Genomic DNA, 14,215 nt, shown 5'->3' with positions numbered 1-14,215 from the left:
ACTATGGGAGGCAATGGCCGCTGTTAAACCCCCAAACAAAAAAATGCACTAAAACTATTGGAATCTGATGATCATGGGGTCTCATATATTCTCTATGACAGCGCATGTGCAAGTGTGTCAGTGCTTATATTGCTTAATTGCTATATAAATATTAAGTCAGGTCAATAATTAATATACTGTCATATTGCCATATTTTCCTTTTAACTTTTTCCGAAAGTAGTACTTTTCTTACTTCATTTTTACCTTTTCTTTATTACTCAAGAACAAGATTTATTACCCCACCAATGATGTCCGTTAGAAAAGCCCCATACTCTCAATGGTTACATAATGGCATTTTAGTAACTATAACTCAATATGTACATCAAAGCTCTTTTGAGTGACTGGTACTCATTATGTGCATTAAAGTATGTTCCTGAGTAACTATTTTTTCTGCTCTATATATAAAGCTTTGACAGTTTATTTAGGGATAAAAAAAAAAGATTTCTTTGGCAATAGCAAATAGACTCACATTTAACTCCCAATCTCTAGCCTTTCAAAAAAGAAAAAGGAAAAAACTCCTTATCTCTCTAAATACTTTTTCTCAAATTCTCTTCTACTTACCCATTCTCTGTGCTATTCTCCACTTTACTCTGCTACTTTTCTACTTCCTTCCATACTCTCCACCTTACTTTATTACTTACCTATTCTTTACACTTTGTTCATCATAACTTGCCACGACATCCAATACTTTAAGGGTTGCTCTAGTCTTCATATTTGTCATGTTTAGCACATCTTTTTTACTTATTTACAACACTATTTCTCTCTATCACAAGAACCCTTTTACATTTCAGCAACTCTATTAGGGATGAGCGTTTGCAATAAGTTAAAATTTCATTGGAAAAACCTTGCACTACTCAAAGAGATGGACAATTTCACTAGCAATCAAAATGCACCTTTTCCTACTTATATCTAAGCCTTGATGAAAATTATCTAAACTTCTCAAGAGAGGATGCAAACATTGAAGGATAACAACAAGCGAATAATAGAGATGATATCCCAACTTGTATCCGTTACTATCGTCACTTCTCAAGCTCAACCCACACACCTTAATAGTAATAAAAATGTGTTAAATAGAGTTACTCCTACGTTGTAAATACAAGTGGGAGTGGAAGAGAAAATATTGTTGATACGGTAGCCACTGGAAATCCCAACACAATCAATGCCTCTGTGATAATTCTACCAATCACTTTTATTCTAGTAATCTTACCAGCCACCACTAAAGATTTTGTGAAAAAAGAATAGCTCCAAAGCCTATTCAATCAGAAGGATAAGAGCTTGAACTTTTTCAAGTTTGATCTTAAGCTGCCATATCCAACTAGTGTGGATACTAAGTCATACCATAAGGACTAACCAATCTCAAGTTCAAGAAATTCATTGGTAAGACCGAGGATGTTAATGAGCATGTTATGAAGTTTATAAAAACTCTCAAAGTTGTGAGATTAGATAATGACTTGAAGTTGAAAGAATTTTCCAACTATCTCTTTCAAAAGGCTTATACATCGTATGTCAATCTTACCTCTAGTTCTATGGAATCTTGGAGTCATATGTCTAAGATGTTTCTCTACCCATGAAAAGGTTACATTCATTGATTGGGAAGAGAGCATCAAAAGTTAAAGAAGATCTCATGGAATACATCCAACACTTCAAAGAAAGAATGTTAGATATACAAGAGTCTCATGATGAGAAGGAGTAGATAAATGTTGCGTCCAAAGGATGTTTGATGAGTATTGACTGCACTTGGAAAACTTGAGTAACTAGTGAAATAAAACAATCTTAGTTTTAGTATTCTTTGGAACAATCTTAGCTTGAGTGGCATTATAATATTTTTTTTACTTGATCTATATTCTTTTTTTTTTTTTTGAAATGAGAAGCAAGAAAAGCATCCACATCAATTAGATCATGAAAGCATTCTATATATCAATACACCTTGTGCTCTAGAAGAAGTAGCAGCATCCTTAACTTAAGCATCATCCATATCAATAGAATTGTCACTCAATTCATCATCACAGTTAAAGTCACATTATTCTTCCTTAGTCTTAGCTTTGGAAGTTTCTTATTCTTTGGCTAAGTTGACCTCTACATTTATAATCATAAAAAGAAAAGACTAAAGATCAAAATGAGGAAATAAATACACCAATGACACAAAATAAAAAAACAAGAAGTAGCAAAGAATAAATGCACTTCTTTAAGACACGATTTTTCCTTTTTTGACAAGTAGAAGCAAGAAGAGTGGTAGCAACTATATCTCTTTCCTCCTCTTCTTACTTATTTACGTTGTTTTTTTTTTTCTTCTTAAGTGGAATCAAGTGCAAAGATGTGTAATTGATAACGAGTGAGTCTTAAAAAGCAACAATTCGACTTAAAAAGAGTCACCATTAATCTTTTTTGTTTAGGTGCGATTGACCACCTAGATAAATCTATTTTTCCTAATCAACTCCTAAGCATGATTTAGGTTCATTAAAAAGAATAAGTTCTAGTCTATAAAACAGACTTAGGTTGAAGAGTACGGTTACATGTGAGGAAGGTATTAGCACCCTCACAACACCTATTTAATTGGTATCGAATTAATTATGTGTCTTTTAAGTCTTATTAAATCAAATTTAGTTCAATATTCAATTTTATTTCTTTTACCCATTTTCTATGTTTATAATTTACGTTTTCTATTAGTTTATCAAAATAAATAAATAAATATTCATAGTATTAAAAATTTTCCAAAATCTTCAAACTCTTATGGCATAATTTTGGAAGATTTTCTCACCTAGAAATTCTCAAGAAGCCACCTTTTTTGGTATCCTTGAGATTCCATCATTGGAGAATTTAATTATTTAATTCTATAGTTTTTTATCCTTTTTTCCTTTATTTAAATATTTATGTAAATCCTTGGTATAAAAAATGTTTCAAAATCTCCAAACTCTTTTTTTTTAAAGGTCAAATTCTCTAAGCTCTTATGGCATAATTTTGGAAGATTTTCTCACTTAGAAATTCCTAAGAACTACCTCTATTGAGATCTTTGAGATTTCATCATTGGAAAATTTCCTAAAGTTATGTAAACTTCTAATTTTTAAATGACCAAAACAATAAAAATAAAAATTAGAATCATAAAAGCAAATAGTTCAAAAGTTATTAAATTAAGAAAATACTTTAATTTAAATGTTAAAAAATATTAATTAAATTAATTTCAATATAAAAAGAAATAAAAAGAAAACTCATCTAGTTGGACCAAACATTCTAAAGAAAAAACCAATTAATGGGTCAAGGTTACCCAAATGAGTTCAGGCATGCTTAAATACCAAGCGTGGGTCAGATCAATTAGATTCAGTGCACAAATCTCTCCCTTAGTTTTGCTTTTGATATAAAAGCTTTTCTTCCCTTCTTTTCCTTATTTCTAACTTCTTCACTCTCTTTTTAAGTGAGAGCTTACCTCTTTAAAAGACAACCTCACTCCTTAAATCCTCTCAATTCCCTTGTTTCTTTAATCAAAAAAGTTTTTTATAAATTAAACCCATCCTTTTAGATCTAGAAAGAAATCAAAACCTAAGAGCCCAAGAACTCAAAATTGTTTTCTCTCCTATGCCAATTGTTTCTTCTTAGTTTTCTTCTTTTGTTTTTTTTTTTCATTCTTTTCGCATTGATGCTTGGGTATATTTATACCTGATGTGTTTTATTTCTTATTGAATTGATTTCTTGAGTATTTATTCAATCTAACGTAATCTTTAGACCCATCCCTCTTGAGGTCTTCATTACCAAGTCTTTTTTTCAACTTTTGGTGAACGGATCCGCTAAATTTTCACATAACTTATAATGACTATACCATCACTGATTATTTGTCTTATGATGCTATGTCGAAGTCCAATATATTAACTTTTTTCATTGTATGCTTGATTATATGCCTTTGATCGCATTGCTTAATAGTCACAATATATCAAGATTGATGCCTTTGGTTCAGGCCACAACGGAATTTCATAGAGTAAATCTCTTAACTAATCCACTTCTTTGGTGGTAGATGCTAAGGCTATAAATTCAACTATCATAATGGAGTCTGTTTGACAAGATTGTTTCTTAGAATCCAAAGAAACAACACCCCTACCAATTGTAAAAATCCAACCAGTCATAGAGGTATGATCCATTTTATTTTATTTCTAACTAGCATCTTTATACCCATCTAAAACCGAAGGAAAACCTTAATAACAAATGCCATAATTCATTGTATTCTTTAAGTACCTTAGTTCTCTATGAACAACATATTAGTGTTCTTTACTGGGATTACTTGTAAACCTACTTAGCATCCCAACCACAAATGCAATATCTATCCTTGTACACATCATTGCATATATTAGGCATCCAATCACCCTTACATATTCATTTTGTGCTATTAGCTTTTCTTTGTTAGGTACTAACCTTATATTAGAATCATAAAGTGTAAATATTAACGTACAATCTAACTTACCATACTTCACTACAATCCTTTGAATGTAATGAGATTGAGACAATGTTAGGCTATTATTATCTTTCATTATTCTTATACCAAGAATAACATCCACTACACCCAAATCTTTTATGTCAAAATTCTTTGACAAGAACCATTTTGTGTCTTCCACTTGTTCTAAATTTGGTACTAAGGTTAACATGTCATCCACATATTCACAAATTAACGATGACAATTAGAACTTACTATAGACACATTTGTTAGATTGATTGATCTTGTAACCATTAGCTAGTATAACGTCATCAATCTTTCATACCATTGTTTAAGTGCTTGTTCTAATCCATACAAAGGCTTTACAAGCTTACACGCATTCCCTTTTTTCTCAATTCACACCACCATTATACCTTATTGTATAATCAAAATGTCAAATTAACACATCAAGGTATATGTTCACACAAGTACCATTGGACCTTTATTGCACGATAGGATGCCATGTCAAAGATATTGAATATCTATATTGCACCATTATGCCTTCGATGATAAAATAGGAATGCACCATATACCAAAATGTTAAATTTACATATTGACACCATTTTATCTTCATGTATAATAAGAATGTGACATGCGCACCTATCACATGGACCTTGATGGTATTTACATATTGACATCATTATACCTTAATGTATAATAAGAATGTCACATGCCCACCTATCACATGGACTTTGATGGTATTTAGATACTAACATCATTATACCTTAACGTATAATAGGAATGTTACATGCCCACGTCTTATGTCTTCCATCACATGGACCTTCATCAACTCAAGATGGTTTACTTTAGGATCTTTATCTTTCTCATCTCATTTATGACTTCATCTTGGTTACGACAATCTTTTTTTATTTCGAAGATGATTACCAAGATTCTCAAGAGACATATTTTCTTTCTTATGCTTTAAAGTTTTCTCAGTGTTTCTCCATGATGGAAGAAGTATGTCAATTATAAAAGATATAACAATAACCTTATCCATATCAAGATTATATATGAATATAACGAAGTCCTTTATTCTAACCAATATACGTTTTCCATGCATACCAAATACAATATCATACATATCAAGTAAGGAAAGAAAACTTAACTCGTAATCTGATGAGGAACCATTTTGTCACTTTCCTTGTCACCATCAAATTAGTCCATCTTTTGCCAATGAATTGGTATATCTTTTTTAGGGAAGCCATTGAATTCCAACACCATGAAACATAAGTCTTAAAATTGTTGGCGCAAATGGCATTTAGATGGAATTCAAGGAACCGACAAATTTGACTTCAAGGCAATCCACTTCATAGACATTATCTTTAATATTTATTTTGCCCCCACCACTCAGTATGTAAAAAAGGAAATTATGCATATAGCTTTAAAGATACAATAAAACCAATGTCTAATTTCATCTTTGCAGTTTATAAAAACAGACCGCTAAATACATCTGAGGGTTTGCAAAGTTCTTTGGCTTTAGAGCCTACTTTCTGTAACAAGTATATTATAAGGAATTTGGATTCTTTTGATAAATGATGGGAACTTAAGTGTTTATGTTTAATTTCATAATATAACATTTGTAATGCTCTTGATTTTTTTACTCTTTATCTTATTTGTTTTTGGTGTGTCAATATAGTTGATAACAAGTCCTTATATAGGCTTAGAATTGTCTCTTTTCAAGGACACAACCCTTTCATCAAGGCACTTTTTTGTCTTAAAAATACCTTTGCATTTTGCAAGATACAATCCTTGGATAAAAATATTGTTTCAATAATCACCTAATGCAAAGACAACCATTCATTCCATAAGACATAATCTTTGAACTGCAATATGAAAAGATAACTTTTCATATTCAAACTTTTAAGTTGTGATGTTTTTTCAATTGTCTTATAACCTTTGGATTTAGAGGTGATTTTCAATATGTCACTTTACCAAGAGATATAACTATTTACATGAAAAACCTACCTACAATCTAATAGTCACACTATGTTATTTTATGTGACATAACGTTTAAGCTAAGATAGCTTTTCATTATTTGAGACAACCTTCTATTTTAAAATACACCAACTACTTCCAAGACAAGCATAAACTACAAAGCTCGGTTCTTGAGAATCAAGCCTCTTAAACATTGGTGCTCATTAATTGAAGCTGTGTTACCCTTTTGAGCCTTATCCTGCTCTTTTTTATGGCTCGAGAAATTGGACTAATGCATTAGGCTTTGTCTTTTCTTACTTTCCTGTATTCTTTGACATATGATGACTCCAACTTTTCAAAAGTATTTATGACAACCCCCTAAGATGCTGGGTCAACTTCTCCTATTGGTTCAAAACTTTTCATCTAGGTTTCTTCGTAGTTAAGTGGTAACTTAACTTTAGTAAATTCAACCGTGTTAGACAAGCCTGACATGGTGAAATATTCAAAATCAGAAGTTATGCTCTCAAGTATCTTGGAGGAGTGTATATTGTGCAAACAAAGGAGACAAAAGCAGCAAAATCCTTGGAACACAATCCTTGGAAATTGAAACTTGCTAGCAATTTTGCTGGTGTAATACAGGCACATGTCTGAAATAATACAACTGAGTTAGAGTGTTAGCTTCTTAAATAATTTATGCATTGCTTCTTCCATCATGTTTGCTGCACTAAAGAATTTATAGAAGATAGCATGTTTATATTCTCACGCCATTCTTGTAATCTTACTCTTTTGAAAGGAAACTGGAGTTCAACTAAACGGATATGGTGCCTTGATTCCGTGGCATTGGCGATTGATTTTTGGACTATGCCTGCATTATGATGAAAAATATGGTGTAAGCAAAAGACTATGCTGCAAGATGGGAGAATATTAGGAACATTCTCATTAGAAAAATAAGGTACAGTGCAAGCTGAATATATATAGTACAATGTTCAAATGAAAGAGAAAAACTCTAACTAATCTTAAGTTAAGCAACTTAACTAATCTTAACTAATTTTTGAAAGAATGGCTTATTAGTAAAATGGTGTGCTTCCTCTATTCTATTACCTTTCTTCTTGTGTTTAGTAAAACGGTGTGTACAGCAGCTCCCCCTGTCCTGTTTATGGCTTCACTTCTTCATCAGGTGTTCAGCCATTTATAGTACTCTTGGACTTATTTTTCATCTCATTTCTAGTACTCCCCTTCAAGATAAACGATGGATGTTGTCAACGTTCATCTTGTTCAACAGATTCTGAAATTGGTTAGGCTGCAAAGCCTTTGTAAACATGTCTTCAATCTGCAGATTTGTTAAGATGTATACTGGCTTGATTTCTTCTGTCATAACCTTCTTTCAAATAAAATGGTAATCCATTTCAATGTATTTTGTCCTCTCATGAAAAACTGGATTTTTGCTAATGTGTATAGCTGATTGGCTATCTAAATATAGCTCTACCACCTTTTCATGTTTGACTCCAAAGTTTGACAGAAGGTGTTTTACCCATATAATCTCACAGCAAGTTGTGGCCATTGATTTGTATTCTGCTTTTGTAGAACTTCTCGCCACAACTGACTATTTCTTTTACTTCTAACTTACAAGGGAATCTCCAATGAATATTTCATATCCGGTGGCTGATTTTTTAGTGTTTGGACATCCTACCCAGTCACTGTCACAATAAGCTTTGACCTTTAAATTTGATTTGGACTTTATCAATATTCCTTGTCTCGGTGAACTTTTTAAATACTTTAACACTCTATAAGCTGTTATCTGATGCTTTTGTGATGGTTTTTCCATAAACTAGGAAAGAATTTGAACTGCATATGAAATATCAAGCCTGCTAAATGTAAGATATAGCAGTTTCTCAATGAGTTGCCTGTATTTCGTAGGTTCTATTAATCTTTCTTCATCTTCAGCCTTATGTAACTTGTAGTTGTAATCTATAGGAGTAGTAGTAGGTTAGCCCATAAGAGTCCATGCTCCTCTAGTAAATCTAACATGTACTTTCTTTGGCATATAAAGATTCACTCTGGTGATTCAGCAATTTCTAACCCCAAGAAGAATTTCACTGTACCAAGTTCTTTCAATTTGAATTGTGTGTTCAAAAATTCTTTAACACTGTTTGCTGCTTCAACAGATGTGTTACCAATTAAGATATCATCTACATACAACAATAATGCAATAAATTCTCCCTCTTTTGTCTTCATAATAAATAAGGAATAATCTACAGTCGATTGTTTAAATCCATATTGTTGGATGGAGGTTGTGAATTTGGCATTTCATTGTCTCGAAGCCTGTTTTAGTCCATAAAGTGACTTATGTAGCTTACACACTAACTTTGTTCTTGTAAGATACTCCTCCTTAATGGAATAACCCTTTGGTAACTCCATGTAAACAGTTTCTTGTAGGTTTCCATGTAAAAAAGCATTGTTCACATCTAATTGTGACAATGTCCAAATGTATGCTACTGCTAATGCAAAAAATACTCTTACTGTGGTTTGCTTTGCAATAGGACTGAAGGTCTCCTAGTAATCGAAACCTACAACTTGATTGTAGCCTTTAGCCACCAATCTTGCCTCATATCTCTCAATTGGTCCACTAGCATTGAGTTTCACTTTGTAAACCCACCTGCAACCTATTACATGAGCATTAGGAGGTTTAGGAACTAAACTCCATGCATCATTATCTTCCATAGCTTTCAGTTCAAGATTCATGGCATATTTCCAATGTGAATGACTAATGGTTTTATGATAAAAATTTGGTTCTTGTATTTGTGAAACTAAAATGGTGAATGTCTTATGTGCAGGTGATAGATGTTGAGTGGATAAGTGTTGTGAAATTGGATATGCTATGACAGCATTTGTTTTAGAAGGTAAATCTGCATAATATACATCAAGATATTTAGGAGTATGCTTGATTCTTGTACTTTGCCTAATTGGCAAAACTGTTTCCAAATCATTACTATCATGAACAATGCTGCTGGTTGTATCAGTATGCATACTTTCAACTATGGTAGGCATGTTGACAGTGTTAGGTGAATTTGATAGCAAATCATTGGAATCTGGTGTTTTCCTGAGTTTGTGAAGGTGAAACGGGTTCAAACAAACTTGGATCAGCTGATGTGTCGTCATGGAAAGGGAAATTAGGTTAATAAGTATCAAAATGACTTTGGTGAGCAACATGCACATCATGTGCTTGAGAAAATATAGATAATTGTGTACTTTGCTGTGAATATTGAAATGGGAATACTTTTTCATAAAAAACAACATTTCTGGATATAAGGACCTTGTTTGCATCAAGATCATACACTCTATAACCTTTGACATTGTTTGGATAGCCCAGAAAAACACATTTACTTGCTCTTTTGTCTAGCTTCTTCCTATTATGTGATAGTGTAGACACAAAGCATAAAGATCTGAATATCCTAAAATGGTCATAGGAAGGTGGTTTGTTGCATAATAACTCATAAGGTGACCTATTTTTTAGTATTCTAGTTGGCACCTTATTAATTATATGCACTGTAGTAACTACTGCATCACCCCAAAAATGTGGTGGAACACTTGATTGATGTATAAAAGCTCTTGCCATAGATAGAATGTGTTGATGTTTTCTTTCAACAACATTCTGCTATGGAGTTTCTACACAGGACAATTGATGAGCAACTCTTGTTTTTAAATAAAAATCACCAAGTCTGAATTCTTGACCATTGTCAGACCTCAAAAATGTAATTGATGAATTAAATTGTCTTTGAACATATTTGTCAAATGAAGGAATAATCGTCAAAACATCTAATTTGTTCCTCATTAAAAATATCCAAGTAAAACGACTGTAATCGTTTACAATGGTGAGAAAGAATCTTTGTCCAGATAATGTTGGTGTCTCATATGGACCCCAAATGTCAATATGCATTAACTCAAATGGTTTTTGAGAACTTTGAATATGAATTGGAAAAGGGAGTTTTCTTTGTTTAGCTTAATGGCAAACTTCACAAAGTAAGTCTTTTGTGCACTTCACATCTAGAAACCTTTGATTAATTACATTAATGCTTTCAACAAATGTATGGCCTAACCTAAAGTGCCATAGATCAAAGCATTTGTTATATGTTTTTGAAATATTAACATAGAAAACTTTGGGAAACTTTACAAGCTTTTCGAAAGAGAATTTTGAGAAATCTTGGTCATCTTGATTGCCTTACATCAAGTAAAGTCCTTAGTAGGCTTTAGCAACCCTAATCACTATCCATGATGATATGTCCTGGACAACACAATGTTTGTCAGTAAAAAGAACTAATGCCTTCTCATCATTTGTAATTTGCCCTACTGATATGAGATTGAATTTGAAACTTTGGACACATAGGACATTATGCAATATCAATGAATTTGTTAATTTAACAGTCCCTATATGTGACACAAGAATTTTTTTTTTTGTTTGGCAGCTGAACAAAGTAATTGTGTACTGACTTAACATGAGCAAAAACATCTAAAGTATAGCATATAAGATCTGATGCACCTAAATCCACTATCCAATGATCTTGTTTTATCATGCTAGTATCCACATTTCCATATTTACATGGCAAATTGTTCGCAGTATTGAAATAGAAATGATTTAAGACAATACTTGCAAATGCTGAATTTACTAGTGAGTGTTTGGCTATTTGTGGTGTTGTTGATATATTATTACCATCTCTTCCATTTGTATCATTCACATTTAAAAGCCCCATTATCTCGCTTACCTGCTGCTGAAGAATTCATAATTGAGACATGGAACCAATTCCATTTGAATCTTTTTCTTGCTCAGTTTGAGTTTCTTCCCCAGTAACTGCTTCAAAGCTTCCGGCTACATTGTTTAGTACTATTTTTCCCTTCCTGTTGTTTCCTTTCCCTTTTGTAAACTTGAAGTCCCCTAGAAAACCAATGATTTTGAAACATTTATCCTTAGTATGCCCTTTCTTCCCACAGTGGTTGCAAACAATATCTTTCTTCCATTTTCTTTTGCTTTTTGCATTAATCATCATAGCTGAAGACTCAATTGTTGGTTGAGCTTGAAACATCACATTCCTCTGATTTTCTTCTCTTAAGTCTAAACTGTATACTTTGTCAAGTGCAAGAATGGGATCCATGAGAATAATCTAGGACCTAATGGCTACAAAGGACTTATTCAACCCATTCAAGAACCTGAATACCATGCCCTTTTGGTGCTGGTCTAAGTACCTTTTAAAACAAATAGGGTTGCAATTCCCACATTCACAATGAGGCAATGGTCTGTAGCTTTTCATTTCCTCCCAAAGTCCCTTCAATTCAATGAAATATGCATCAACAGTTCTTGTTCCTTGAGTTACATTCCCCAACGTATATTGAAGATTGCATATTCTAGTGTCATCAGGCTGAGCAAAGTTCTACTTGAGAGTGTTCCATTACTAAGGCTGAATCCATATAAAATATGATTGAAACCACTAGTTGAGAAATCAAATCTAGTAACCAAGCTACAATAAGGTTATTGCAGCAAGTCCATGATAGAAAAAGTGGATCTATGATTTCAAGTTTTGGTATGATTCCATTAATGAACACAAGTTTGTTTATGATGGAAAGGGCAAGTAAAAAGGATCTGCTCCAGGTAATGTAATCACTAGTAGAGAGTTTGGGGTTAATAGTTGTTGAGCTTGGGTGGTCAATATGATGTAGATAATAAGGTGATTGAGGATTAGCTATGGGAGGGATTTGAGTGATTTGTGTATTAGTCTATGATGAAGTTGTGGTCTGAGTTGGTCTGGACTTAGCTGAATCAGCCATAGTTGTAGGTTTTTCAATCGATTTCAATAATGAAAATAAAGAAAATGAACAATCACTGATTTGAAAATGGAAAGAAAATACTAGTCTATTCTTCAAATGAACTTATTGATTTAATGAAAGATGAATGATTCCTTTAAAAGAATGTGATATCCCACTAAACCTTAGAAACGACTTGTTCTGATACCATGAAAAATATGATGTAAGCAAAAAACTGTGCAGCAGAATGGGAGAATATATACAGTACTATGTTTAGATGAAAGAGAAAAACTCTAACTATTCCTAAGTTAAGCAACTTAACTAATCTTGACTAATTTTTGAAAGAATGGCTTATTAGTAAAATGGTGTGCTTCATCTATTCTATTGCCTTTCCTCCTATGTTTAGTAAAACGGTGCGTACAGCAACTCCCTCGGTCTTGCTTATGGCTTCACTTCTTCATCAGGTGTTCAGCCATTTATAATACTCTAGGACTTATTTCTTCATCTCATTTCTAATATATGAGGTGTCGTAACTATGGTAACAATCACGTCACGCTGTGCTAACAGTCTACCAATATCTACCATGGGGATCAAGTGGCCTTGAGCCATGAAAGGGAACAAGACAAAGTGAAGCTGGCCAACAGGGAACCCATGGCAATACGACTAGAAGGAACAGGGAAAGTGAATTGTAACAGAAGGGCGCCGAGTTCTGCTATATATAGAAAAGTTGCAAGTTCATTTCAGTATGGTATAACTTCGCTGCTGATGAAAAAGCATACATAAGCACCTTGTTTATTCTGCAAATTGTGATAGATGTGGTTGGCTAGAAAGCCTAGAACTGTGTGGACTGTTGGACAGTTTCATCATTTTTGTTTGTCTCAAGTAAACTCCATTTCAGTACGTGGTGTGCAGTGACCCTGAGTATTTGACTGGTATGTGTGTAAGGGAAGAGTAAAGAGACATATACATGGCGATGCTCTTTAAGGACAAAACACAACATTGACGAAATATTAGAAAAGAGTACTATATTACTTGAACATTAAATATGTGAAGGACAATATGATATGGCGATATGGCCAAAGAAACCAACGAAACAAAAACAGAAGTTTGAAACGGTATTGAAGGTCCCTGTTTTTGAAACTTGGTTCAAAGCTGAGAGATGGGTGGAAGCTTCAATATTTGGGATGAGTTTCAGCCACTTGTACACTATCAATAAGATCCACCTACGTGTGGTAGGCTACAATGGGTTTAGACTCAAAAATCATTATGGGTTCCATCTACATGTGGTACACAATCACCGGGTTTAGCTCCTTAAGAATAATATATGAACAAACAGGAAAACGCTAAAATAGGTTAATGTTCAGTGTCAGGAGTTGGATGCGACTTTACTTCGAAACGTCTTCTTTGTTTTCCTTTTGGGTTTCCTTTCCTGGCAAGTTCTCCAACCTTACTCTTTAAAGTTATGTGAAGCAGCTAAGCTTTGAGACAAGAGGAGAGCCAGTTTCAAATTACTATCTAAATTTAATGATCTTTTAGTCCATTTTATGTATATATCATTTTATCAGACTGACAACATATTTTGATGAAAATAAATTACTCTCACTAATGAGAGAAAATAAATTATTTTCTTTGTTCCTTGCAATTGATGAGATAGATCAATATGATGCACACTGTTCTGGTAATGTAATAGCTGTACTTGTTTAATGTTAAAAACTTTGATAAGAATCAAATGCTTAAACATACAAAAGCATAAGAAAAACATGAAGGAAGAAACACAAACAGAAAAACTTATATCCATATCTAAACTGGAAATGTATTAGCAGTATATATATATATGTATGTATATATATATATGTATGTATGTATGTATATATATATATGTATGTATGTATGTACATATATATGTATGTATGTATATATATATGTATGTATGTATATATATATATATGTGTGTGTGTGTATGTATGTATGTTTACCAACTATGATCCTATCCTATTAACTGATACGTACATA

General features: G+C 32.9%; 1 pseudogene; it reads right to left on the bottom strand.

Annotated features, from left to right (window-relative positions):
* Window positions 1–6,543: 6,543 nt before the first annotated feature.
* On the bottom strand, window positions 6,544–13,202 carry LOC108661907 (UDP-glycosyltransferase 73C25 pseudogene; annotated as a pseudogene).
* Window positions 13,203–14,215: the final 1,013 nt, after the last annotated feature.

The sequence above is a fragment of the Theobroma cacao genome, chromosome 5 (genome assembly GCF_053813885.1).
Source record: "Theobroma cacao isolate CCN51 chromosome 5, ASM5381388v1, whole genome shotgun sequence".
Classification (NCBI taxonomy): Eukaryota; Viridiplantae; Streptophyta; class Magnoliopsida; order Malvales; family Malvaceae; genus Theobroma; species Theobroma cacao.
The sequence above is the reverse complement of the archived record's forward strand: the minus strand, read 5'-3'. Positions and strand labels throughout refer to the sequence as shown.